General features: G+C 41.3%; 1 protein-coding gene across 3 annotated transcripts in view; it reads right to left on the bottom strand.

The window, feature by feature from the left end:
- GATA6 (GATA binding protein 6) overlaps positions 1–27027 on the bottom strand; it is a 94391-nt gene that overhangs the window by 56312 nt on the left and 11052 nt on the right. The gene's annotated exons all lie outside the window — the stretch shown is intronic.

Below are 27027 nucleotides of genomic sequence, written 5' to 3'. Positions count from 1 at the left end.
CCACTAAAACTGCTCCAGGGACCTGCATACTGCTGTGATGGACCTGAGTATGACATTTGAGACTAGCATAGAGGCTGGCAAAAAATATTTTTAAAGATGTTCTTTTAGGATGGGAGGGGGTTAGTGACCACTGGGGGAGTAAGGGGAGGTCATCCCCGATTCTCTCCGGTGGTCATCTGGTCAGTTCGGGCACCTTTTTGTGCCTTAGTCATAAAAAAAATACAGGACCAGGTAAAGTCGTCCAAGTGCTCGTCAGGGATGCCTTTTTTTTTCCATTATGGGTTGAGGACGTCTATGTGTTAGGCACACCCAAGTCCCACCTTCGCTACGCCTCCAACACGCCCCCGTGAACTTTGGTCGTCCCTGCGATGGAGAGCAGTTGGGGACGCCCAAAATTGGCTTTTGATTATACTGATTTGGGTGACCCTGGGAGAAGGACGCCCATCTTCCGATTTGTGTCGAAAGACGGGCATCCTTCTCTTTCAAAAATGAGACTGAAAGTGTAGGAGAGAGTAGCCCTTAAGTTTATGCTGAGGGGCATCTTTGATATGACGTCTAAGTCGGACTTTGGACATTTTGCCTAAATGTCCCAAATCTGAAGAGAAAACATGACCATTTTCAAAACTGCAAAACAACTATCTTTTTTTTTTTTTTAATCCCATTTGTAACATGATTTTGCACTCTGTCCGTTTATCTTTTCAGGCTATTTTTGGAAAAAAAAAATGTGCAAGCTAAAAACGCATAAATCAAGCCATTGGGATGTAGAAGGGGCCAGCATTTTTAGTAGACTGGTCCCCCAGACATTCCAGGAGAGCAATGGGGCACCCTACGGGGTACAGCTGTGGGTTTCATATAAATGCTCCCAGGTATGCATCTCACTGTTGCTCCCATATCTTTTCTGCTGAGCCCTCCAAAACCTACTGCCCTCAACTGTACATCACTACAATAGCTCTTATGGGTGAAGGAGACACCTATATGTGGGTACAGTGGGTTTCTGTTGAGTTTGGAGGGCTTGCAAGTGTAATAGGTAGGGGGAGGTATGGGCCTGGGTCCACCTGTCTACAGTGCACTGCTCCGACTAGTAGACTACTCCAGAGACCTGCATGTTGCTCTAATGGACCTGGCTATACATCTGAGGCTGTCATGGAGGCTGGTAAGTACTATTTTTGTTCACATTTTTGGGGAGTGGTAGGGGGGTCAGTGACCACTGAGAGAGTAAAGGGGGGGGGGGTCATCAATGATTACCTTCAGTGGTTTCTCTGGTCATTTAAGGCACTTTTATGTGCTTTATTCATTTTAAAAACAGGTCTAGACCAAAAAGTTGAAGTTTTAGCCCTAGACGTTTTGGTTTTGTTTCGTTATGGCTGTAAAACATCCAAGTGTTAGGAATTCCCTATGCCTGCCCATAAAACGTCCCCAACATGCCCCCTTTTGACTTGGATGCACTGCACACAAATTGCATATATAAATGTCTGCAAAATAGGTTTCAAAAATACCAGTTTGAACATTTTGAAAAGAAATTTGTCCAAATGCTGCTTTATGACACTTTTGGGGATATTTTTCTCTTTCAAAAATGAGCCCCTTTATGTCTCAAGAAATCCAGGAGTCAAATCACAAACAGGAAAAAAACCTCTACGCCAGGATCATTCTCTGCAACAGGAGTCCTAAGAAAACTAATCGCTTTCAAAAGTTTTTCTAAAATAGTAGCTCTTTAGTCTTGACTTGAATTTTTGATAGAAGGACTCAAGTTTTATATAAAACGGCAAGGATTTCTAGAGTGTAGGCCCTAATACACTGAAAACTGATGAACGATGAATTCAAAAGAGAGCTGATGACAGGAGGATACTGTTAATAGATGTTAGGAAGAACACAAATATTGTACACGTTGGTAGGGAATTAAATTATGTAATAGAAATAAAAGAAAGTCTAATGCAAGTGTGTTATATACCAAGATTATATGATTTCAGAGGATATCCTGGCTAATATAGGTAGCCAGTGTTTACTTTTTAATAATAGTGTGATGTGATCATATTGCTAGGCATTTGTAATTAATTTTATGGTAGTATTTTGAATTGGCTGAATTTACTCACAGAACTGTAGTGTATTCTACAATGTGCTGAGTGTAAATTCTATGTCGCATAGTTGAAAAATAGGTATGGCCGTGGGCATAGAATGGGTGCATCATCGGCGTTTCTAAAATCTATGTGCGTTGTTATATAATGCACCCAGACTGCGCCTAATTTTGGCGTCAGGATTTGCACAAACGTTTTCTTTAGTTGTGTGTACCAGCATGCACTGTATTCTATATACAGCGTGGAAATTTAAGCTTACTCGAAAAATTACACCTAAATTAAGGCGTACTTCATAGAATACGCTTAGGCAAATTTCATTTTGTGCTGATTTTTTAGAAGTGATATATAGAATCTAAAATCTGTGCAGTGCAATTGACATGAGAGCCTGTCTAGGGGAAGGACTCAATCTAGCTTCACCTTTTGCAGTAATCTAAAAAAAGCCCTGATGGGGATCAAGAGGGGGATTTGAATTTGGCTCATGCTTTTTTCTGAAGTTCAAAGTGAGTTATTTTCATGAACAGTAGGTATTTTCCATTCCCTGAAGAGATTACAATCTGTTTGTTCCTGAGATAAGGGAGGGTTAGGAAACTTGCTGAAGGTCACAAGGAGAAACAGTAGGATTTTAACCCTGACTTCTCTGGTTCTCAGCTTGTTGCAATAAGCTCTACACTATTCCTTCACTTGAAGAGGTCTAGAAGGAAAAGAAAAATGGAGAGACCTTAAAGAAAGTTTAAGGAATGGTTACAAATGGGACTGTTCGTAAAGTCGGGGGCTACTCATTTGATGAATTCACACTCTCTACTGATAGTTTGAACGCTCTTAATTCAGGTAGAAAATCTACTAACTCTGCCAAGTTAATAGCTTCTTCTGAATTAGAATCAGATCATGAATGTATTTTGAAACTACACTTTAAATATAAAGCTCAGAGATATTTCCTCAATTATTCCTTTAAAAGGAGTGAAGCCTGTGAAAACTGGGATTACTTTAATCAGTGGGATTTGAATTAGAGACTTAAGTATATGTATTGTTAAATAACTTCTGGTTTTTAAAAAAGAATGTAATTAAATGTATTATTTCTAACTAATATTGGACAATAAGTATGTTTTCAATGAAATGATTTGACTATACACCATATTGGCCTTGAAGAAGCCAACCAGATGATCAATGTGGAATAATGAATTAGACGAGTAATATCTGGGGATAATCAGGTTAATACCACTTTTTTTTCTGTTTATTGTTTAATTGATCTCCTTGTCTTGTTTCACTCTCCCTATTTAGTGGTCTAACGAAGAGAATTACCTGACTGAAATAATTCCTATATATTACTTTCTCTGTATTTCTGGCAAGTTGTTTTATCGCTTGTAAAAATTTAAATGGTTATAAATAAAAAATTTAAAATCCCCTCCGAAGGGACACCACCTTGTAGTGGTGGAGGGGCTTCCATGTTTCAATGACTCAGAGGGCTATGCTGAAGGGCTACCCATATCAGACGCCTCTGAGGAGAAACCAGACAAAGAGTGTCCCAAACTGGGAGAGTGGTGAGATGGTGACCTGGAGTTCGTATGCCCAACTGCCCAGCTGCCCTCTGAAATTCTGTCTTCTTTATGTAAATTTCCTCTCTGCAATTGCATTTTCCTTAACTGAGAGGAAGGGAACAACCGGCAGTCAGCCGGTGATGGCCAGCGTTTTGTCCCCTGAGCAGCAAGTGCAGGACCGCTGTGCATCGAACTGCCCACAGATGAAAGGGTTGGCGAGTCCTTTGATTAGCGCTGGTGAAGGAGCGTCGACGCTCTTGGACCTGGAAAAACAACTCCATCACTCCTGAATTATTCAACCACCATGTCCAAAGGAGTGGAGGAGTGAGTTAGAGGCATATGCTGAAACGGAGGACGTTTACAGCAGAACCCGAATCGGCGGAACCACTCCTAAACACCTCAAGAGAAATCATCTTGAAGTTTTTGGCTTCCGTGGAGGTTACATTGAATACCATCTGGAAGGCGCTTCGGGACCTAATGGCGGTAGTAAATAACTTTGTTTCAGATATGATCTTATTGGAGAGTTGCATGGACAATTTGACTGAACCCTCTGAGAGTGAAACAATTGATATGACAGATGAAGTTCTGTACAAGCAAGAAGTGGTTATGATCTTGAAAATGATAATGGACCAGAAACTTTGAATAATAAGGTGGATGTTTTTGTGGATGATTAATGTCGAGATTATTGTTTTTCCCAGAGTTCCAGGTATGACTCCTAACGTTTTCCTCAGAAATATTTCCTTAATTATTACTTCGAAAGGAGTGAAGCCTGTGAAAACTGGGATTGCTTTAATCAGTGGGATTTGAATTACAGACTTGAGTATATGTATCGTTAAATAATTTCTGGTTTTTAAAAGAGAGAGAATGTAATCAGATGTATTATTTCTAACTAAAACCTGGACAATATGTTCTCAATGAAATGAATTGACTATATGCCGTATTTGGTCTTGAGGAAGCCAACCAGATGATCAATGTGGAATAACGTATTAGATGAGTAATATCTGGGGATAATCAGGTTAATACCATGTTTTCTTTTTTCTGTTTACTGTTTAATTGATCTCCTTGTCTTATTTCACTCTCCCTATTTTTCTTCACTTTGTGGTCTAAGAAAGAGAAAGATTGTATATAATCCATATATCTAGTTGGGATTGTTTTCTTCTTATATTGTATTAATGTGCAATCATCTCTGTATTACTGTTTGCAAGTGACCCTTGTAAAATGAAAAATTATAAATAATTGATTTATAAAAAATTTAAAAAATAATACATTTAAATATAAAGCTCAGAGTCTGTGTGATTTTCAGATTTGGGTGTTCCCAGACGTTACAAGGGAAACTCAAAAGAGGAGGCAGCATTTTTGCTACTCAGAACAAGGGTTTAGCATGTTTTCTAATGAAGTTTCCCTGTAAATGTGTTTTCCTTTTAAAGAATGTAAAATACATGTTTTTTTTATTAAATTCATCTCAATTTGGTTTTGTTCTTACATAATAAACTGATTTTGGATAGGTCTGAGGGTGCTCTTGAACTTAATGAGCTTCCTGAGTGATGCAATTTTAAATGTTTTGCTCTAAGACTCACAGTCTTAGCTTATTTCTTGAGATGTGTTGGTTCACATTTTCCTTTTTCTTTTCCTCACCCTCCAATGTGGTGAACTTTTGTTCTGATTGCTGACTATAACTGAATTCTTTTTTCTGACTTTTTCCTTTTGTGGTTATATGGAAACTCTCAATTTACCAGTCAAGTGTGCATTTGTATGAATTATTTGAGTAATCCTATATATATCTATATCTATTTATCTATCTATCTACTTATCGATAGATAGATATACTACTTTCGACAAGCAACCGTTGCAATTAAAATACAAATCTTTATTAAATATACAATATCAAAATATTCCACAATATCAAAATATTCCAATTAACATCTAGTATGGATGATACTAGATGTTAATTGGAATATTTTGATATTGTGGAATATTTTGATATTGTATATTTAATAAAGATTTGTATTTTAATTGCAACGGTTGCTTGTCGAAAGTAGTGATTACAGTGCAACCAATATTTAGCATTGAACCTAGAATAGAATTGTGATAGATAGATAGATATAGATATAAACAAGAATGGGACACTGGGAGAAAATTATACATTCAGAGATGATGGTCACCAAACAAATGAGATCTGAAACTGAGCATATCAGATGTCTTCCAAGTTACCAAACAGTGTGACAAGATGAAAGGAAGAGTTCAATCAATGTTAGAGGACTGAAGGTGACCTTGCCTTTATGCCAGTGATGGCCTTCATCAGGAGTAGAGAGTTCTATGCAGGGGCGTAGCCAGACTTCGGTGGGAGGGGGGTCCAGAGCCCGAGGTGAGGGGGCACATTTAGCCCCCCCCCCCCCCGGTGCCATCAACCCCCCCGCCATTGCTGACCCCCCCCCATTGCCAACCTGCCGCCACTTTTCACAACCTCCCGCCCTCTCGACCCCCCCCCCACGAACCCTCCCCCCTGTCGCCTACCTTCGGTTTTGCTGGCGGAGGACCCCAATCCCCGCCAGCCGACATTCTCTTCGTCCTGCAGTCAAAAAAGTCTTTATTCTGTTGCATGCTGACGTCCTGGATGTCGTACGTGCAGGACGTCAGACTCAGAGAACAGATGGAGCTTGTTCTGTTCTCTCAGTCTGACGTCTTCCATGTACAACGTGCAGGACGTCAGCATGCAGCAGAACGAAGACTTTTTTGACTGAAGGACGAAGAGGACGTCGGCTGGCGGGGATTGGGGTCCCCCCCCCCGCCAGCAAAACCGAAGGTAGGCGACGGTGGGGGGGGGGGGGTCGAGAGGGTCATCAGGAGGGGGGTCCAGGAGGAAATCTACGGGGCCAAGGCCCCCTCAGGCCCCACGTAGCTACACCACTGGTTCCATAGGGACAGAAATCTAACCCGTCCCCAATGGAATCTAACCCATCCTCACTGGAATCTTACTTGGACCACACATGGAAGACTCATCTCTGATTCGCTGGCACTGTGTGCTGAAAGGTCACCACATGCACGCGCCAGTAGGTTAGGTGACCTCTGATGCTCATGCTGTGTCAGAGCTGAGGCTTCCACATCAGCCTGGGAGCAGAGAGGGTTAATGGAAGACTTTCTGCATCTGTGCTGTTAAAGCAAGGAGGAGGAGGAGGAGGTGGCGGAACTCAAACAACTTGGTACTTGGTAGGTGAGAGTCTGGCACAGGTGCAGCTTACATTTCCATAAGAACCACACAGGAACTGCTTCCATCCCCAAAGGAACCCCGCAGAACTGCTTCCGTTCCCATGGTAATCCCACAGCACTGGAGGGGATTCCCGTGGACTCTGTAGGATTCCCATGAACCCCGTCCCCGTGCATGTCTCTAATCAGGAGCACTGGCTCCAGCTTTGGAAGGATACAGATCACAAGCAGTGGGACAATTGCCACCACAATGGTTCAGTCTGCATTTATAGAAATTCTATAGGTAGGGATGCCGACCGGTTCCAGACTTTCAGGACAAGTTGATCCAGTTCTGATTATACCTCACTGCATGTGAAGACTTGTAGACCTAATTTCTCTACTGCAATCCCTTAAAAAGGCAAAGCTACAAGTTCATGCATGCAGTGGGGTAAAACCAGGACTACTAGATCAACCTGTCCTCAGAGTCTGCAACCAGAGTCTGCAACCAGTTGGCCACCTTCCCTACAAGGTGAGACTTAACCTAGATATGAATGCCCTGTTAAAAAAAGGAAGGGAAGAGATAAGAAACATTCAGATACCTCAAGGCTATAAATAATAACCAAGACACAAGCAGTCTGCACGGAAAAGAAAATTTTATAGAAGAAAAGTTTGTAAAAATGTGGCTAGATGGGAGTAGACTCAAAAGTAATATAAAGGAAGTATTTCTTCAAGGAAAGTGTAAGAAATGCACCACCTCCTCCCCTCAAAAAAAAAAAATCCCTAAACAGGATATCTAGGGCAAGCACAACAAAATATATATCTTGCACAAACAGTCAACATTTCTCCCAGATATTCTGTGGTTAAGAGATCTCTCATATAACAGTAACTCCAGCCCCTTTTCTTTTTACAATAGATTTCCCAAACCCCAAAGCAATGTTCAGCAAAACTCTGCACAAGAGTTGGTTCCTGGGGACTGTGTTTGGACCATATTTAAAGTTTGGCATCAGCTGGCATGAAGACCAGTGCCGTGTCTACATTAGCTGTCAACCAGGGTGGAGCACACTCTCTCCCCCCAGACAGAGCACCTGTCCTCCGAGGGCTATCAGCTCTGCTAGTCCCCTGCCCCAGAACAGGAAGTTGACATTAGAGGGGGCAGGGGACTGGCAGAGCCGATAGCCATAAGCCCCCTTTCTGCCTGCACCCAGAATGGACCATCCTCCCCGCCCCACCCTTTGTTCGGTAGAGATGAAGATAGCTGGCTCTGTGATTGCTCCAGATAAGTGGGCTTTCTATTGTTGAAGGGCATTTATGAACCTTTGTGAGCTGCTGAGCAAAAAGGTACAAAAAATGAGGTAAATGATGTATTTATACATGATAGAAGGATATCAAGTGCATAATCCTGCAAAATTTCAGCCTCAGGTATGGACGAATTATGTCTTTAAAAAATGAGAAACCTTTATCAATCAAAAAAAAGTACGTTTTTCAGAAAAACACATTTGAAAAATAGCAAACTTAAAACATCTATGTATCATAGGAAGTTTAAGTTACAGATAAAGTTTGACCAATTTTGACCCTATAGTACACAAAACTTTCAAAATGAAAGTTGCCCAAACTTTTATAGCCTTTATCTCTGTTATTTGTAACCCTATTTTTGGTACCTTTTTGTTCCGCAGGTCACATTTGTTTGAGCTACACTTTCGCTAAAGGTGGGTATACAAGGAGGTTTCAAGAGTTACAAAAATTGAATCATAGCCTATTCAACAGCTATAATAATAAATTATAAGGCCTTAATGATGGCTGGAGTTATTGATATATGAGATACCTCTCATTACAATTTCTCATTGAGTATTTGAGAGAAATGTTGACTGCTTGTGCAGGATATATATTTGATCCGCTCAGCGAAAAGTTACAAAAAGTGGGGTGTGTGACTTATTAACTGCACAATCCTGCAAAATTTCAGCTTCACATCTATATAAAAAAAAGAGAAATATTTATCAATAAAAAAGTAATTAACCCCAGAAATCACATCCTTTGCGGTTTTTAGGCTGCAGAACATGTAGTTCTGAAAAAATTGCATAGTCCCTTTCTACTCACCCCACAGTACATTAAGGGGGTATTTTACTAAGGTGTGCTGGTGTTTTTAGTGCTCACTAAAAATAAGTGCGCTCTAAATGCTAAAGATGTCAATGTATCCCTATGAGCATCTTTAGCGTTTAGCGTGTGCCTATTTTTAGTACGTGCTAAAAACACCATCACGTCTAAGTAAAAGACCCCCTAAATTTTTCAAAGTGAAAGTTGCTCAAATTTACCCTTCCAATCTTTTATAGTCTTTATCTCTGTCATTTGTAACCCCATTTTTGGTACCTTGTCACTCAGCGGGTCACAACTTTTGTTGTGGAACCACCTCCCAGCAGAGGTGATCGGGTAAAAATCATTCAAAGAAGCATTGAACACGTATGGAAGGTTTTTAAGGCAACAGGCAGAAATAGCAGGAATATAGTAGGGAAAAATGTTTATCTCCCCATCAATTTCTGTTTTATGATGTTATGATGAAAGCAATGATCCCTTGTTTGGAAAGGAGAAACAAGAAAAGGTGGACTGATATCAAAGGGCCTGTACACACGTGACCCGGAGGTATCATCCGCATGAAAACATTTTATCTCACAGGAAAACAGCAGTGGCAGTGGGACAACGTAAACCAGTCTGAGTATAACCAGGGATTAAATTAATTGTACTCCAGGTTGAAAGGGAGAGGGCAGAACAAGGAACAATAATATACGAGAGAGTACAGTACATCCTCACTGAGTCTGTTCTAGTAAGCCAGCAGTGAACTTTTGTGTGTGACAGCAAAGTCTGTCCTTAACAAGCCATTTATGAGGATCTCAAGTGGAGTTTGGAGCCAAGACCCAGCAACCTTATATCAGAAGCAGTCATATAACAAAGAACTTTATGAGTTTGTGTGCTGAATATCAGAAGCAAAGCCAAACCTCATAAAGCAATGAAGTGAAGGTGAATGGATTATAAAAGTCCCTTTAACAAGTGATCTCTGTTCCATTCATCACCAGCCTGGTATTCAGCTGATAGCATAAATCTGCTGGTTTGCAACACGCTCCAAATTCACACAGTCGCTAACGATGATGATGATCATGAGTATCAACAAATTTCTGCATTGTGCCCAAAAATAATTTGCCTTGCTGTATTCCCCATTCATCAGCCCTCCTGCCCAGGATGATTATTTTTTTGCCAGTAGGCTTTCTTACTGGCCCTAGGAGAACCACAGGGAAAACAGTGAGATTCATGCAACATGCCAAGGCAATGCAGTTTGCTTCTACTGTTCCTCAGTGCTACATTACATCAGGCTCACTGTATGGGGTTTTAGCCGATGCTAAAATAATGAGACCATGGACTTCAAGGGCCATGCCTAAAGTGAGCTACCAGAAATACATTGCACCTCAAGAAAACAGGTAGGAAACCTGTTAACCAGCACCATTCAATCTCTACCTGCTTCACTTCAGAGGTCACTCATCGTGTAATTAAACTCTGGAATTCGTTGCCAGAGAATGTGGTAAAGGTGGTTAGCTTGCGGAATTTAAAAAAAGGTTTGGACAGCTTCCTAAAGGAAAAGTCCATAGACCATTATTAAATGGACTTGGGAAAATCCACTATTTCTGGGATAAGCAGTATAGAATGTTCTGTACTTTTTTGGGATCTTGCCAGGTATTTGTGACCTGGATTGGCCACTGTTGGAAAACAGGATGCTGGGCTTGATGGACCTTTGGTCTTTCCCAGTATGACAATACTTATGTACTTATGTCATTTTGGAGAACAGAGAGGGAATTTCCATCAGGTTTGATTACTTCTTTTTTTTTTTTTGCAGGTAGTACTATGCAGGCAATCTGTTACATTTACTGAACACGACATGGGGAGGGCAAGCCTGTAAAGGGGTGTCAATTTTTAGGTGCCAAGAAGGCACCTATCTGAAGGCCATCCTACCAAGATAAGCAGGTGCCTGCTTTCCTTTACAGAATATTAGCCTAGCGATGCCAGTACGTGCGTATAATTTAGGTAAGAAACACAAAAGCACAAAAGGCCTTCAAGGTTAGGGCGTCAACTTAGATGCTTATTGCATAGACCTGACACAGTCCATGTCTCGGTAAAACCGTCTAGTCAGGGGACTTATAAATGGGAACAGTTATAGAAAGCTTTCAAAGAGAAATAACAATTCTTAGGTCACTAAGGGCTCTGTTTACTAAGCAGCGGTAAGGGAGAGTTAGCATTTTTAGCGCATGCTAATGATTAGCACATGCTAAACACTAAGTTACCCATAGGAACATATGGTGACTCTAGCGTTTAGCGCATGCCAAAAATGTTAGCGCAATTTAGTAAACAGGGCCCTAAAAATGCCAACAAATGGTGTTTCTCTGCAATTCCAAAGCAGAGTGTGTACTGCGAGAGAGTTCTCTTTTTATTTATTTATTTGTTGCATTTGTATCCCACATTTTCCCACCTTTTTGCAGGCTCAATGTGGCTTACATTATGCCGTAATGGCGAACTCCATTTCCGCAGGAGAAATACAAAGTAGTATTACATTTAAAGTTCATAAATGTTGAAATAAATTATAAAGTAAGTTAGATAAACAGTTCATTTCAGGCACATTTTTTGCATATTCATTGCCTTTTGTTGGCGTTTTCCTTTGAAAGGTTACTATAAGTGTACTTGTTTACATTTCTAAGAGCCCTGAAGCAGGCAGTTTTGCCGAACCACAGACCGTGTCAGGTCTAATCAATACACTCCTGAGTTGACCACCCTAACCTTGAAGGCCTTTTGCACTTTTGTTTTTGGTGCTCTTTTGGTGTGCTTTGGACTTCCTCTATCCTAGTTTCTATAATTTAGGAATGACCGCTTATACTAGCCATAGATTGGCTTGCCTAGATGGCTAAAATAAAAATACTAAAAAATATGCCTAAATTATAGCATTCTATCATTTATACACATAACTGTGTATCCTGCTCACACTCTGATCAGAGTCTGTCCATGTCTATGCCCACCTTCAAACTATCAATCGTTGCATTTAGGTGTCATTTTATAGAATAATAAGTAGCAGGAATATTGGCATTAATGCATATGTCCACACATACATACATATACGTTTGTATTCTGGTCTTAGCCCTAAATTATGGTGCTCTCTTTATAGTATTATCTCCTTCAGGAAGAGATGTTACTATTAGGGACCAACCAAATTTTGGTTTCAGTTTTGGCTCTGGTGCTGAAACTGGCCCAAAATCCAGGCTTGATTATACTTTGGTTTCAGCCCAAAATGCCAGTGCCAGTTTCACCCTCTAGTCACCCTCTAGTTACTATGCTGCTGTGGTACAATTCTATGGTATTTTACCACAATTTAGTTTATGGCAGGCATCACAAACCTGCAGTAACTCAATACCACAGGTTAATGATTCCCACCTTAAAGGAATAAATCAGTATGCAATCAGCCTGACAAGTTGTATTATTCTGTTTCCCAGGGGTCCAGCATGGTCTAAGAATCCCCTCTCAGCAAAGACCACCCTCCAAAACATACTTCCCAAATGCCCTAGAGCTCCAACCTCCCTGAAGACACATTAGATGTGAAAGGTTCATGCCTGCTACCCCACTTCTCCCTGCGGCCTCTCCGGGATAAATACATAAGTAAACAGTATCACCATACTGGGACAGACCAAAGGTCCATTAAACCCAGAATCCTGTTTCTAACAGTGGCCAATTCAGTTCACAAGTATCTGATGATCCCAAAAGAGTATATTAAATAAGCAGTGGATTTTCCCCAAGTCCACCTTAATAATAGTTTGTGGACTTTTCTATTAGGAATTTGTTCAAACCTTTTTCTTTTATAATTTTTTTTTTAAATTTAAGATTAGTAATTCAATTATACATAGAGCATGATAGCAAGTGCATATATCAATACATAATATATACCAATCATTGGAGGAGTTGGATTAATGATCTGCATCACTATCTTTAGGATCAGATTGTATGAAAGTATCTACTGGATCCCAAAGAAGTTTTAAAACTTTGTATGATTTTGGGGTTTTTTCAGCAGCATAGAACTCATATCATTTGTAAAGGCAAATTGTATTCCACCAAAAGATATGATTAAGAAATTTAGCATTTTTCAATATTTGTTGTATCCCTATGGCAAAAAGAGAGTCAATTAATTTTGTTTTACAATAGGAGACTGTAAAACAAGGATGAAGAGAGCATAAAATTTTATGTCATAGGTAAGTTCTGAAGAACACTAACAGCGGCATAATCGAAAGAGAAGGACGCCCATCTTCTGACACAAATCGGGAGATGGGCGTCTTTCTCTCAGGGTAGCCCAAATCCGCATAATGGCAAGCCCATTTTGGGCGGCCTCCAAGTTCATGGGGGCGTGTCAGCAGTGTACCAAAGGCGGAATGGAGGCGTGGTTAAGAGATGGGCGTCCTCGGCCGATAATGAAAAAAAGAAGGCGAGCATTTTGCTGACTTTACTTGGTCCAATTTTTTTCACGACCAAGCCTCGAAAAGGTGCCCGAACTGACCAGATGACCACCGGAGGAAATGGGGGATGACCTCCCCTTACTCCCTCAGTGGTCACCAACCCCCTCCAACCCCAAAACAATTTTTTAAAAAACATTTTTTTCAGCCTCTATGCCAGCCTCAAATGTCATACCCAGCTCCATCACAGCAGTATGCAGGTCCCTGGAGCAGGTTTTAGTGGGTGCAGTGCACTTCAGGCAGGCAGGCAGACCCAGACCCATCCCCCCCCCCCCCACCTGTTACACTTGTGGTGGTAAATGTGAGCCCTCCAAAACCCACCACAAACCCACTGTTCCCACATGTAGGTGCTCCTCCTTCACCCCTTAGGGCTATGGTAGTGGTGTACAGTTGTGGGGAGTGGGTTTTGGGGGGGTTGGGGGGCTCAGTACACAAGGTAAGGGAGCTATGCATCTGGGAGCAATTTGTGAAGTCCACTGCAGTGCCCCCCTAGGGTGCCCGGTTGGTGTCCTGGCATGTGAGGGGGACCAGTACTCTATGAATGCTGGCTCCTCCCATGACCAAAAGGCTTGCATTTGGTCATTTTTGAGATGGGCATCCTTGGTTTCCATTATCGGCTTTCACCTGCTTCCTGAAGTAGAGATAGTCTTGTGTTAAGCGGAGCCTTTCAGATAATGCATTTCAGAGTGTGGGGGCTACTCCGGAGAAGGCTCGCATGCGGGTTTCACATCGTGTAATGTCTTTTGGAGACGATGTAGTTGGGAGGACCTTAGTGTCCTTGGCGGTGTGTGGAGGCTCATCCTATTCTTCAGATACTCAGGGCCATTTCCTTTCAGGTCCTTGAAGATCAGACATATTTTAAATGCCCTGTATTGTACTGGTAGCCAATATCTCACTATTACTCACTAACAGTGCTGCTAACATGTCACTAAAATTTCAGTAGTACACATGGAGGGACATTTTCGATATGATGTCTAAGTGCAACTTTGGAGATTTTGTTCAAAACGTCCAGAGTCCGAATTGCGAATATAACGATTTTTGAAACAGCACTTGCTGGAAGTTTTTGTACTCTGTACGTTTATCTTTTTGGACCATTTTCAAAAAAAGAAAAAAAAAGTCCAAGTGAAAAACATACAAAATTGCCATTGGGATGTAGGAAGAGCCAACATTCTTAGTAGACTGGCCACAGAGATATCCCAGTAGTGCAGTGGGGCACCCTAAAGGGACACTGCAATGGACTTCACCTAAAAGCTCCCAGGAACACATCTCACTATTTCCCCCTTATATTGTATGGGGAGCCCTCCAAAATCCACCAAAACCCTATTGTACCCAACTATATACCACTACGGCTGCAGATGCCACCTATATGTGGGTACAGTAGGTTTTTGGTGGGTTTTGGAGGGCTGACACTTTCCACCACAAGTGTACCAGTTACAGTGGGATATGGGTCTGGGTCCCTTCTCCACAGTGCACTGAATCGACCACCAGGCTACTCGAGGGACCCGCTTACTGCTCTAGAAGGATTGGTCATAACATCTGAAGCTGTCATAGAGGCTGGTATACTGTTTCTTTCATATCTTTGGGGAATGGAATGGGGTCAGTGACAACTGGGGGAGTAAGGGGTGTCATTCTTTTATTCCTCCAGTTGTCATCTGGTTATTTAGGACATGTTTTGTGGGTTAGTTGTTATTAAAACAGGTCTAGTTCAAAACATCTTAGTTTTAATCCTGGACATTTTGTTTTGGAACACCCAAATCATGCCCCAACACACCTACGACATACTACCTTGTGATCTGGATGCAGTGCAAATGAAATGCATAGATAAACATCTGCAAAATAGGTTTTGAAAATAGCAATTTGAATGTTTTGGCAAGCAAAACATCCAAATGCTGCTTAATGCCAATTTTTAGATGTTTTTCTCTTTCAAAAGTGAGCCCCATTATGGACTAAATTTTGTATATGGTGCCAAAAAATCTGAACTGATAAAAATTAGTGCTTGGTGCTGGGATTCAAAGGTTTACACTAACTGAAACCTGGTATAAATTCTCATGCCTAAATTAGGGAAATGGAATGGGACTTGATATACTGCTGTTCTGTGATTTTTGCCACTACATTCAAAGTGGTTTACATAGAGGGGCATAATTGAACGAAAACGTCTATCTCCATGGGCGTTTATCTCCGAGAATGGGTCCGTGAAGGGGCGGACCGAACCGTATTTTCGAAAAAAATAGACGTCCATGTTTTATTCGACAATTTGTGAGCTGGGCGTTTTTGTTTTTCAGCGATAATGGAAAATGAAAGTGCCCAGCTCAAAAACGAATAAATCCAAGGCATTTGTTCATGGGAGGGGCCAGGATTCGTAGTGCACTGGTCCCCCTCACATGCCAGGACACCAACCGGGCACCCTAGGGGGCACTTTTACAAAAACAAAAAAAAAGGTAAACGAGCTCCCAGGTGCATAGCACCCTTCCCTTGTGTGTTGAGCCCCCCAAATCCCCCTCAAAACCTACTGTCCACAAGTCTACACCATTACTATAGCCCTAAGGGGTGAAGGGGGGCACCCACATGTGGGTACAGTGGGTTTGGGGGGGTTGGACGACTAAGCATTAAGCAGCACAATTGTAACAGGTAGGGGGGGATGGGCCTGGGTCCACCTGCCTGAAGTCCACTGCACCCCCTAACAACTGCTCCAGGGACCTGCATACTGCTGCCAGGGAGGTGGGTATGACATTTGAGGGTGAAAATAAAAAGTTGTGAAACATCATTTTTTTTGTGGTGGGAGGGGGTTAGTGACCACTGGGGGAGTCAGGGGAGGTCATCCCCGATTCCCTCTGGTGGTAATCTGGTCATTTAGGGCACTTTTGGGGGCCTTATTCGTGAAAAAACAGGGTCCAGGAAAAGTGCCCTAAATTCTAGCTACAAACGCATACTTTTTTTCCATTATCAGCGAAAGGCGCCCATCTCTGTTCGGGTGATAACCACGCCCCAGTCCCGCCTTCACCACGCCCCCGTCAACTTTGTACGCTTCCGCGATGGAGTGCAGTTGAAAACATCCAAGTTCGCCTTTCGATTATACCGCGTTATTCGTTTTTGGGAGATAAACGCCTATCTCCCGATTTAGGTCGCAATATAGGCGTTTTTGTCTTTTGATTATAAGCTGGATAGTGTATACAGGTACTTGTATGTACCTGGGGCGATGGATGGTTAGGTGACTTGTCCAGAGTCACAAGAGCTTCAGTGGGAATTGAACCCAGTTTGCTGGGATCAAAGTCCACTGCACTAACCAGTAGGCTACTCCTCCCTCATTTGGTAACACTGAGCACAAATTCCAGGAATGCCCCTATTCTACCCATGCTCCTCCCATGGCTGTGCCCCCTTTTCGGATCGACATGTAAAATTTACTCATGGATCCCAGCACCCAGCATATGTAAATTTAAATAATGCCAATTAGCAATAATAATTGATTATTAGCACCCAATGATCAGTACTAATTGGCTTGCTTGTCAATTAAATTGCATGCCCAAATTTGGTAGATGCCCAAATTTGTGCATGCAGTTTTGAACACCATATATAGAATTAGGGTGTATACTATCAATAACTGTCCTAATGGTTGCCTTTGCTCTGTCTAGAACGTTTCAATAAATTGCCTCAGATTTCAAGACCCTTCTCCACACTCTTTCACTTCTTCCCTTACTTCTGAGGGTGCAAGCATCCCTGTTCTATCACATCTCCTCTCAGCCATCTCTTCTCCAAGATGAACAGGTCTACCATCTTTAGTTTTTTCTCATAGGGGAGTTGTCCCATCCCCTTTATCATTTTCATAACCCTTCTCTGTAACTTCTCTAACTCCACTATAGCTATTTTCAGATGTGGTGACCAGAATTGCACACAATATTCGAGATGCAGTCACACCATGGAGCAAGATGAAGGCATTATATATTTTCTGTTTTATTCTCCACTCCTTTCCTAATAATTCCTAGTATTCTATTTGGTTTCTTGGCACTGCTACACACTGGAGGGTGAATGTTCTGGAAATCAGAACATCAAGTGATGTGATTAAATTTGCAGATTACAGAAAATTATTCACAGTTATTAAAATAGACGCAGACTGTAAAAAATTGCAGGAAGAGCTTAGGAAATTGGAAGACTGGGCATCCAAATGACAGATGAAATTTATTGTGGACAAATGCAAAGTGATGAACATTGGGAAGAATAATCCAAATCATAGTTATCTGATGGTAGGGTCCACCTTGAGAGTCAGCACTCAAGAAAAAGATCTAGGTGTCATTGTAGAGAACATGTCAATATCTTCTGCCCAGCGTATGGTGGCAGCTGCCAAAAAAAACAAACAGGATGCTAGGAATGGTAAATAAGATCAAGAATATTATAATGCCTCTGTATCACTCCATGGTGCGACCTCACCTTGAGCATTGTGTTCAATTCTGGTCACCTTATCCCAAAAAAGATATAGTGGTATTAGAAAAGATTCAGAGAAGAGCAGCCAAAATGATAAAGGGGATGGAACTCCTCCCTTATTAGGAAAGGGAAAGGGAAATGGGACTTGATATACCGCTTTTCTGAGGTTTTTGCAACTGCATTCAAAGTGGTTTACATATATTCAGGTACTTATTTTGTACCAGGGGAAATGGAGGGTTAAGGAAAGGTTAAAAGGGCTCTTCTGCTTGGAAAAGAGATGGCTGAGGGGAGATATGATTGAGGTCTACAAAATCCTCAGTGGTGTAGAACGTATAAAAGTAAATTGATTTTTTTTTACTTGTTTAAAAAGTACAAAAGGCTAGGGGACACTCAATGAAGTTACATGGAAATACTTTTAAAACAAAGAGGAAGACATATTTTTTTTTCACTCAGCAAATAGTTAAGCTCTGAAATTCATTGCCAAAGGATATGCTAACAGCGGTTTGGACAAGTTCCTGGAGGAAAAGTCCATAGTCTGCTATTGAGATAGACATGGGGAAACCATTGCTTTCCCCAGTATTGGTAGCACATAATTTTGCTACTATTTGGGTTTCTGCCAGATACTTGTAACCAATACAGTGATACCTCGGTTTTCGTTGATAATCCGTCCGAAAACAATCAACGAAAACCAAAACAGACAAAAACTGAGGCAATTATTTCCATATGAATCAATGTAAATCCAATGAGCAGGAGAACGCGTAGGTTGCCCTTTGTTTTCGCAAAATTAGCAGCGAAAACCGAGGCAACCAACAAAATCCGAGACAAATTTTTCACTGAAAAAAATGAAAACCGAAACCGACAATAACCGAAGTCAATGAAAACCGAGGTTTCACTGTATTGGCTACTGTTGGAAACAAGATACTGGGCTAGATGGACCACTGGTTTGACCCAGTATAGCTATTCTTATGTTATGATTGGTGAGTCCCAAAAAACAAGTAGGTAAATGGTCTGCTAAGTCCCGAAGGAAAGAAATTGTGGAGGCAGACATGGTCAAAGTTGAAGAGGTCTAAGAAATTATAGAGGCAGACATGGTCAAAGTTGAAGAGGTCTTAAAAAATCTTTATTAAAGTAGGTTAAAATACTGCTCGACAAGGCCATGTTTCACTCTATATGTGCTGCTTCAGGGGCTTAACTTTTACTATAAAATACAACAAAACACATCTCACTAACAGGTCACATACCTTAACACACAAACCATGTACATGCAAAGAATAAAAACAAGAAGAAATAACAAATCCAATGAACAAATAACTCATAAATAAATAAGTCCAATAAATAAATAAATACATACATAGAATACTTAAAATCATCATATACAAGATATAAATACAAAACATACAAATTGTGGAGAGGCTCATTCCATACATATAAAATGTGTGGGAACCAGGTCAGACTGTGTTACATACCCTTGTGGTTTCAGTGAAAAATATCACCATAAGGCATTGCAGTGGATAGTAAAACAGGAGTAAGTTTTGCTCAAAATTATAATGCTATTTAGCCAAGGCAGAACTCCTAAAATGACTTATCAGGATCTCCTGGCTCCAAAGTGGCTTTTAAGTGTTAGGTCACATGACTTTAATGACATGCTGTGAAACAGAGAGGCTCCAAGCAACTTCAAAAATGTTTTTAAACAAAAAAATACAAATGAAACAACTATTAGAACTTTTAGACCAGTGAAGATCATCCAAAAATACAAAAATGACATTTAAAACAACTCAAATGAGCTTTTAAAACCAGCAATCCAAGATGGTGGCCACAACAAAAATTGCTTATAAAAAAACAATAACACGTTTCAAAAATTTTGTGTTTTAAACAAAATATATCTACATGAAGGGCACAACACCTCTTTCACATTCCATAAAAATGATTAAATTTTGATGAAATAAAAAATTTGCTAAAACAAGAAGGCCACCGCAACTTGAAAATATAAATAAATCATAATAAAACTTTGTTTTTAACAAAAAAAAAAACTAACCCCCTGTTTACTAAGCCGCGTGCACTGCCAACTGCTAGCATGGCTTAGTAAACATGAGGGTAAATGATCATAAAGAGCATATTGACAAATATGTAAAATCACCAAAACAAAATTGTGGCCACAACTTCAAAATGATCATAAAACCTTTTTTAGAAAGCCTCATTTTTAAAAATGAAATATATCAGCATGGACGGCATGACTTGTTCTTTCAAACTTATGACTTGACCATATTTAAAAACATGACAAAATCATTAAAATAGGACACAATAAAATGAAAATAAAGCCAATTGGAGCTGCCTTGTTTAAAAATAAATAAAACCATGTAAAATAAGTCTTTGGTGATGGTATCTACTATATAAATATCAATTAAAAGAAATCAGACCATAAAATGAATTACAGAAAAACAGATAAGTCTAACTCCTGGTTAAGACCATGAGGAGAAATAGTATTAAACCCAACGATCAGTCTCTGTTCGAATCTTAATATAATCTTGTCCATGTCTCGCCCTCTCCGAGAGATCTTGGTTCTGGCTAAGAACAAAACCCATAGTCCTCAAGGGAATGGTTCTTCTCTATTGAACAGGCCACCAGGGACTTGTCTGTGGCTGTTCTTTTAATGGCACTTTTGTGTTCTGTCAATCCTTTATTAAATTACCTTCTCATCTTCCCAATATACGCCAGGTCACATGGGCAAATCGCTGCATATACTCCGCCAATGGTCTTACAGTTTAATAAATGTCTCAAGTCAAATCTTGCACCAGTCCGTGGGTCAGTAAATTATTTGGTTCTTAAATTTTTACTACAGAATAAGCAGCTCCCATATCTAAAATGTCCATATGGTAATTGTGTGACCTCGTTTCTCATGCTTGGAAGTGCAGACAGTACTAGTAAGTCTCTGAGCTTCTGTCCTCTTTTATATGCCACAATCGGTTTCTTATTCTTGTATTCATCCAGATGTTCAATTATATGTCAGTGCATCATTATTATCTTGGTAATGTTCCTGGAGAGATTGTTGAAAGGCTGTGTGGAAACAGGATACTGGGCTAGATGGACCTTTGGTCTGACCTGGTATGACTATTATGTTTTTTTGATTGATGAGGCAAGATTTCCCTTGGCTAAATTCATGTTGGCTTTGTCCCATGAAACCATGCCTATGTATTTGTTTCCCCAAGATCTCCCCCTCCCAGGCCTTCCTGAAGCAATGTTCGGTGGTATAGGGATCATGGGGTAAAAGCAATCCCCAGTCACTTCTGCTCTTGCTGGTGCCAGTGGGGGGAGTCTACTTCACTATCACATTTTCAATAGCGAGGGACAGGCAAGCTCTGCAGGACTCCAGGAAACCTGCCTGTCCCTAGAATTCAAAACACAGTGTTGAAGCACCCCTCCCCACCACCACCACTGGAAGCGATGAAGTTGGAGGACTCCTGCTCAGCTTAGAAGAAAAAGTGGTGCCAGGTTCAAAATGGTGGCCACAATCCATAGTGATCAGGCTGCCATGTAATGTATATTAATACATTATCCCCCTCATTCTATAACATGTGCTTAGATTTACACACTGATTACATGTGTAAATTTATAGACTGCTAACACTTAGATTGCTTGTTTTTTAAATTATTGTAAACCTCTAAGAACCTGAAGGTATCAGCGGTATAGAAGTATAATGTAAAATAATGAAGCTTGCAACATAGTGTGTAAATGTAAGGGGGACACAGGGAGGGGCATGAGTGGGTTCTGGGCGGGACCAACATTTGCATGCTTAACTAATAGAACACTCTATTGCCGTATATGGGCATCCCCACTTATGGCTTTCTGTTGACATGGTGTGAGTGGGCCACACCTAAATGTAGGTGCATCGATGCCAATTTGTGCTAGTATTCCATACCGGAATCTTGGCAGCCATAAGTACATAAGAAATGCCATACTGGGAAAAGACCAAGGGTCCATTGAGCCCAGCATCCTGTCCACGACAGTGGCCAATCCAGGCCAAGGGCACCTGGTGAGCTATACAAACATTCTATACACGTTATTCCTGGAATTGTGGATTTTTCCCAGGTCCATTTAGTAGTGGTTTATGAATTTGTCCTTTAGGAAACCGTCTAACCCCTTTTTGAACTCTGCCAAGCTAAGATTCCATTATAGAATTAGTGGCCAGTGCTTGGTATCTAGGAGCCTAATTTGTGGTCCCCAGTTATAGAATTGCCCCTTATGCGTCCTGCAGTACTGTTTTTAATGACTAAAAATTGAGGACTGAAAATGCCACACTGCTTTCGCTGTGGACTAGCCAAAGAAAAAGACCCCCTCACTCTTGACGCTGGGGCAATTTGGCAGTTCTGGTGATGAAAGGTGTTTTCATAGACTAATGCCTGAGACACCATCCACTCACCTCAGGGATTATGAATGCAGCATCCCCAGTTCCAACTGAACCAGGCATAAAAACCTAAGGGTGGGAATGAAACCAGGTTTTCTGCACTGCTACATGCAGCACATGTCACCTGAGCTATCAGCCCAGCAATGTAGCTCCAATTTCCCTAAGAAATGCAGAACTACAAGTTCATGCATACAATGGGTAAAAGCCAAATCTGCAGTAACTTGTGAGGGGGGAGGGGGAGGGAGTAATGAAGTAACCAGCAATTCCAAGCTGCTAAATGACCCAGTGTCAGGAGGAAGATTTACATCCCAAAGCATTATGGCATTTGGTGTCCCCCCTTCAGGGGAGCTGGTGGCATAATTCATCAGGCTAATGGGATTCAGCAATAATGTCAAACCTAGACAAGACAGGACCAATTTTCAGAATATGGGAATTAGACCAGCTAACTCCGCAGTTGATGCTGAGAGCCTATATTCAGTGCCAGGCGGTTTCCGGTGACTGGCATTGAATATCCGGTCAGATTTTAACATGCCAAGCCGATATTCAGCACTGCCTGGTTAAAATCAGATCAGCCAAAGATATTCCAGGGTTTCATGTAGCCAAACGTGGCCGGTCTAACTTTAAAAAAACAGTGGATAGCCGGTTATATCACCTGATATATCTGGCTATCCGCTAATCGCTAACCGGCAATATTCAGTGGTATATGGCTGGCGGATAGCTGGTTATCCCATATTTAACCGGCCAGGAGTCAAAAAACTGCTGAATATCATGGGGGGCGGGGACAGTTACAACATAAATATATTTAACTAACAATACAAGGTATGGCATAGTACGCTACATTACAATATCAACACATAAGAACATAAGCGTTGCACACTGGGATAGACCGAAGGTCCATCAAGCCCAGTATTATGTTTCCAACAGTGCCTAATCCAGGTCACAAATGCCTGGCAACAAGATCCCAGAACAGTAAAACAGGCTTTATGTTGCATATCCTAGAAATAAACTGTGGATTTTAGGAAGTTATCCAAACCCTTTATAAACTCCACTAAGCTAACTGCTTTTACTACATTCTCTGGCAATGAATTCCGGAGTTTAACCACGAATTGAGTGAAGAAATATTTTCTCCAGTTTGTTTTACATTTATTACTTAGTAGCTTCATTGCGTGACTCTAGTCCTAGTATTTTTGGAAAGAGTAAACAAACGATTCATGTCTACCCGTTCCACTCCACTCATTATTTTATAGACCTCTATCATATCTCCCCTCGGCCATCTTTTCTCCAAGTTGAAGAGCCCTAGCCACTTTAGCCTTTCTTCATAGGGAAGTGTCCCATCCCCTTTATCATTTTTGTAGCCCTTCTCTGTACCTTTTCTAATTCCGCTAAATCTTTTCTGAGATGCGGTGACCAGAATTGCGCACAGTATTCAAGCTGTGGTCAGCATAAAGCAAAGATGGAACATATAGATACATAAGATAGAGTAACAGGAGTTAGAAAATAAGGGGACTACTTTAAAAAAAGTTGCACATGAGGTCAGTAATGTGCTTAAATATTATCTCGTCTAGGATAGGGGTGGATAAACATATCCTGCTATACTATGTGCAGCCTTGTGTGTGTGTGACTAGCAAGTTAGTTACTTCTTTCCATTAAAGGCCTGGTTGAACAGCAGCTTTCACCTGTTTCCTGAAGTAGAGACAGTCTTGTGTTAAGCGAAGCCTTTCAGGGAGTGCATTCCAGAGTTTGGGGGCTACTCCGGAGAAGGCTCGCTGGCGGGTATACTAGCATAACGGGGTATACATGAATGCATGCACTTAGGCACAAGCGTTTATGCCAGCCATGGAGTTAGAGTGCGTGCACAGAAGTGCTGGTGATACATACATAACATTATAGCATTTTTAAAGTTATGTGCGTAAATGTGCTTCCTGCTCAAGCTCCGCCCAGAGTTTGTCAGTGTGTGTGCCCACCTGTAAAACACGCACTATCATTGATATGATCATATTTACAGACTAGCACATAAGCACATATCTGGCATGTATGTGTACTTAGGCCAGTAGTCTCCACATTTACATGTGTAACTGGAACCTAAATGTTAGCATCTATTTTATAGAAATTCCCTCTGATAGGCCGATGCTCAGAACTTAAGGCCGGCGCTAGAGCTGATTAGCGCTGGACTGGTGCCGGCATTAATCTGTGCCGAATGTTCAGAGGGCTCCAGCATGGGAAACAATGTGCATGCCAAAGATTAGTGCAAATAGTATTTAAATACAGTCAAACGGATGTCAATGAGGTCACTTCCTATTCCCTCTCAATGCTTAGAGAACAGCTCACAAAACAAAGCCTCCCTTCCAGTTTCTCTTTAAAATCTGCCAGGTTTTACTTCATTTGGAACAGAAAGAAGCTCATGCAATCCTCTAAGTGCTGGTAGTGACAGACAAGTGCATGCCAAAGATTAGTGTAAATAGTATTTAAATGGATATTAATGAGGTCACTTCCTATTCCCTCCTAACGCTCAGATAGGGGCATAGCACAAAACAAAGCCACCCTTCCTGCTAAAAACTTAACAATTTTTCTTTAAAATCTGCCGGGTTTTATTTTATTTGGGAGCAGAAAGAAGCTCATGCAAGCCCCTAAGAGCTGGTAGTGAGAGACAAATACGTACAAGTCAGAGCAAACCCAAAAGTGAAAGCACATATTGGTGCCTGTTTTCTGCACTTAAATATAATAAATTGGTAGAAAAGCTTATATTTAAAGGCACAGAAGAATGGCACCGATGTGTCCTTTGCTTCCGGATTTGTCTGGCACATGTGTACAAGAACTCAGCTTACTATGAAACTCTTGTGCACATATACCAGGCATGTTCCACCCCCTTGCTTTCAGTCAAACTGTGCATATGATTTGCACCTTATTATGGTTGAGCATTGGGGAGCCAGTTTTCGTTAGAGGCTACACTCAAAACCAACAACACAATGTTAACTAGCCACAATTCATCCTTTGGTAACTTCCCTGAACCTAAGTCCTTTAATTTAAAAAAAAACAAAAAAAACTTTTTTGCATGGAATTTCCAATAGTTACCATTAAAAGAAGCTTTTGTGTTTCAAAGCACAAGGACTCCAAGTCACATTTAACTGGTTCCCTAAACAAAATATTACAGTACTAGTAAGACAATGGAACAATGGGAAATGAGCTCTGTTTTCATTAGGTGTCAGACGCTAGGTTGAAACTCTCCTGAAACTCACCCAGAACAAACAACATTTGTTAAGTGGAGCCATGCTAATTAAATTGTGGCAATTAAATTAGCTTGATTAGTACCCAGCTCCAAAAATCCCTTTTACACTTAAGTTTTAAATGGGCAATTTAAAGATGACAGGTCAGAAGCCAGGCTTCTGTTCCTGTTCTGGGAAGACAAGGCACGTTCTACAGCAGTAGCAACAGCTGTGCCTGCAAACACTTAAAAAAAAAAAAAGAATCACTGTCCTTAAAGAAGTGTTTTGTTTTAATTTGCTTTTTTTTATGGTTTACAAGAAGTTTTCTTTGCCTGATCAGACTCCATAGAGTCCTCCCACTTCAAGGTTTGCAGTATTCACCTTTCAAATACCCCATGTACCTGAATGCAACTCCTCACATTGAGCTACTACTGAAAGAAAAGTGTGAGCAAAATCTAAATAAATAACAATGAATAAAACAGATGGCTAGGTGGGAGTACAACTAGGGAATATCTATAAAGGACACTGTAGCCTAGTGGATGCTTGGAATGCCCTCCCGCGGGAGGTGGTGGAAATGAAAACGGTAACGGAATTCAAACATGCGTGGGATAAGCATAAAGGAATCCTGTGCCGAAGGAATGGATCCTCAGGAGCTTAGTCAAGATCGGGAGGCGGGGCTGGTGGTTGGGAGGTGGGGATAGTGCTGGGAAGACATATACGGTCTGTGCCAGAGCCAGTGGTTGGGAGGAGGGGCTGGTGGTTGGGAGGCGGGGATAGTGCTGGGCAGACTTATACGGTCTGTGCCAGAGCCGATGGTTGGGAGGAGGGGCAGGTGGTTGGGAGGTGAGGATAGTGCTGGGCAGACTTATACGGTCTGTGCCCTGAAGAGCACAGGTACAAATCAAAGTAGGGTATACACAAAAAGCAGCAAATATGAGTTATCTTGTTGGGCAGACTGGATGGACCGTGCAGGTCTTTTTCTGCCCTCATCTACTATGTTACTATGTATATGCATCCTACAGATTATTTGACAATACTTTCCTAACAAATCCTCTAAATATGGAAGTAAGGTATAGGCTGGGCTGCTGATGGGGAGGGGGGAGAGGAGGCCTCACCTAGATCTGAACAAAATGATCTGAAGCATGTGGCACTACTACTTTTAACTATGCAGCAATTAAGAGAAATATGGGGAGCTAGTGATGAGCTTAACACCCACAAACTTTCAACATTTTGGTCTGTCTAGCTGGCACCTTCTGGGTGAGATATGATCTGCACCAGATAGCAGAATGCTAGACTGATATTTGATGAGTCAGACTTAATAATAGGAGGTAGGTGGGGGGGGGGGGGGGGGGGGGTGAAGAGAGAGAGAAAAAAACAATAACACTGATCCATTTGTATGCATTTTCTCTGAAAGTCACTATTCAAGTCTGATGTTGTAGCTCCTATTTCAGTGCAGTCTGGCCCTCCCAGGCCCCGATACTCAAAGCTCTGGCACTAAGGGGAACAGTGCCTGCCCCATAGCGCATGAACAGCGCAGAAAAAGTAGCCCTCCAGTGATCAAAGCTAATGACATTCAAATTATATACATGCCGTGAGACTGAAAGTAAGGGGGAGAAACTTGCCTGGTGCACACGTACAGCGTTTCGCGGTAAGTGCAGCTCTTATGTACATGCTCAGGCAAACCTTGAA

The sequence above is a fragment of the Microcaecilia unicolor genome, chromosome 1 (assembly GCF_901765095.1).
Source record: "Microcaecilia unicolor chromosome 1, aMicUni1.1, whole genome shotgun sequence".
Lineage (NCBI taxonomy): Eukaryota > Metazoa > Chordata > Amphibia > Gymnophiona > Siphonopidae > Microcaecilia > Microcaecilia unicolor.
This window is presented reverse-complemented; position numbering and strand designations above follow the sequence as displayed.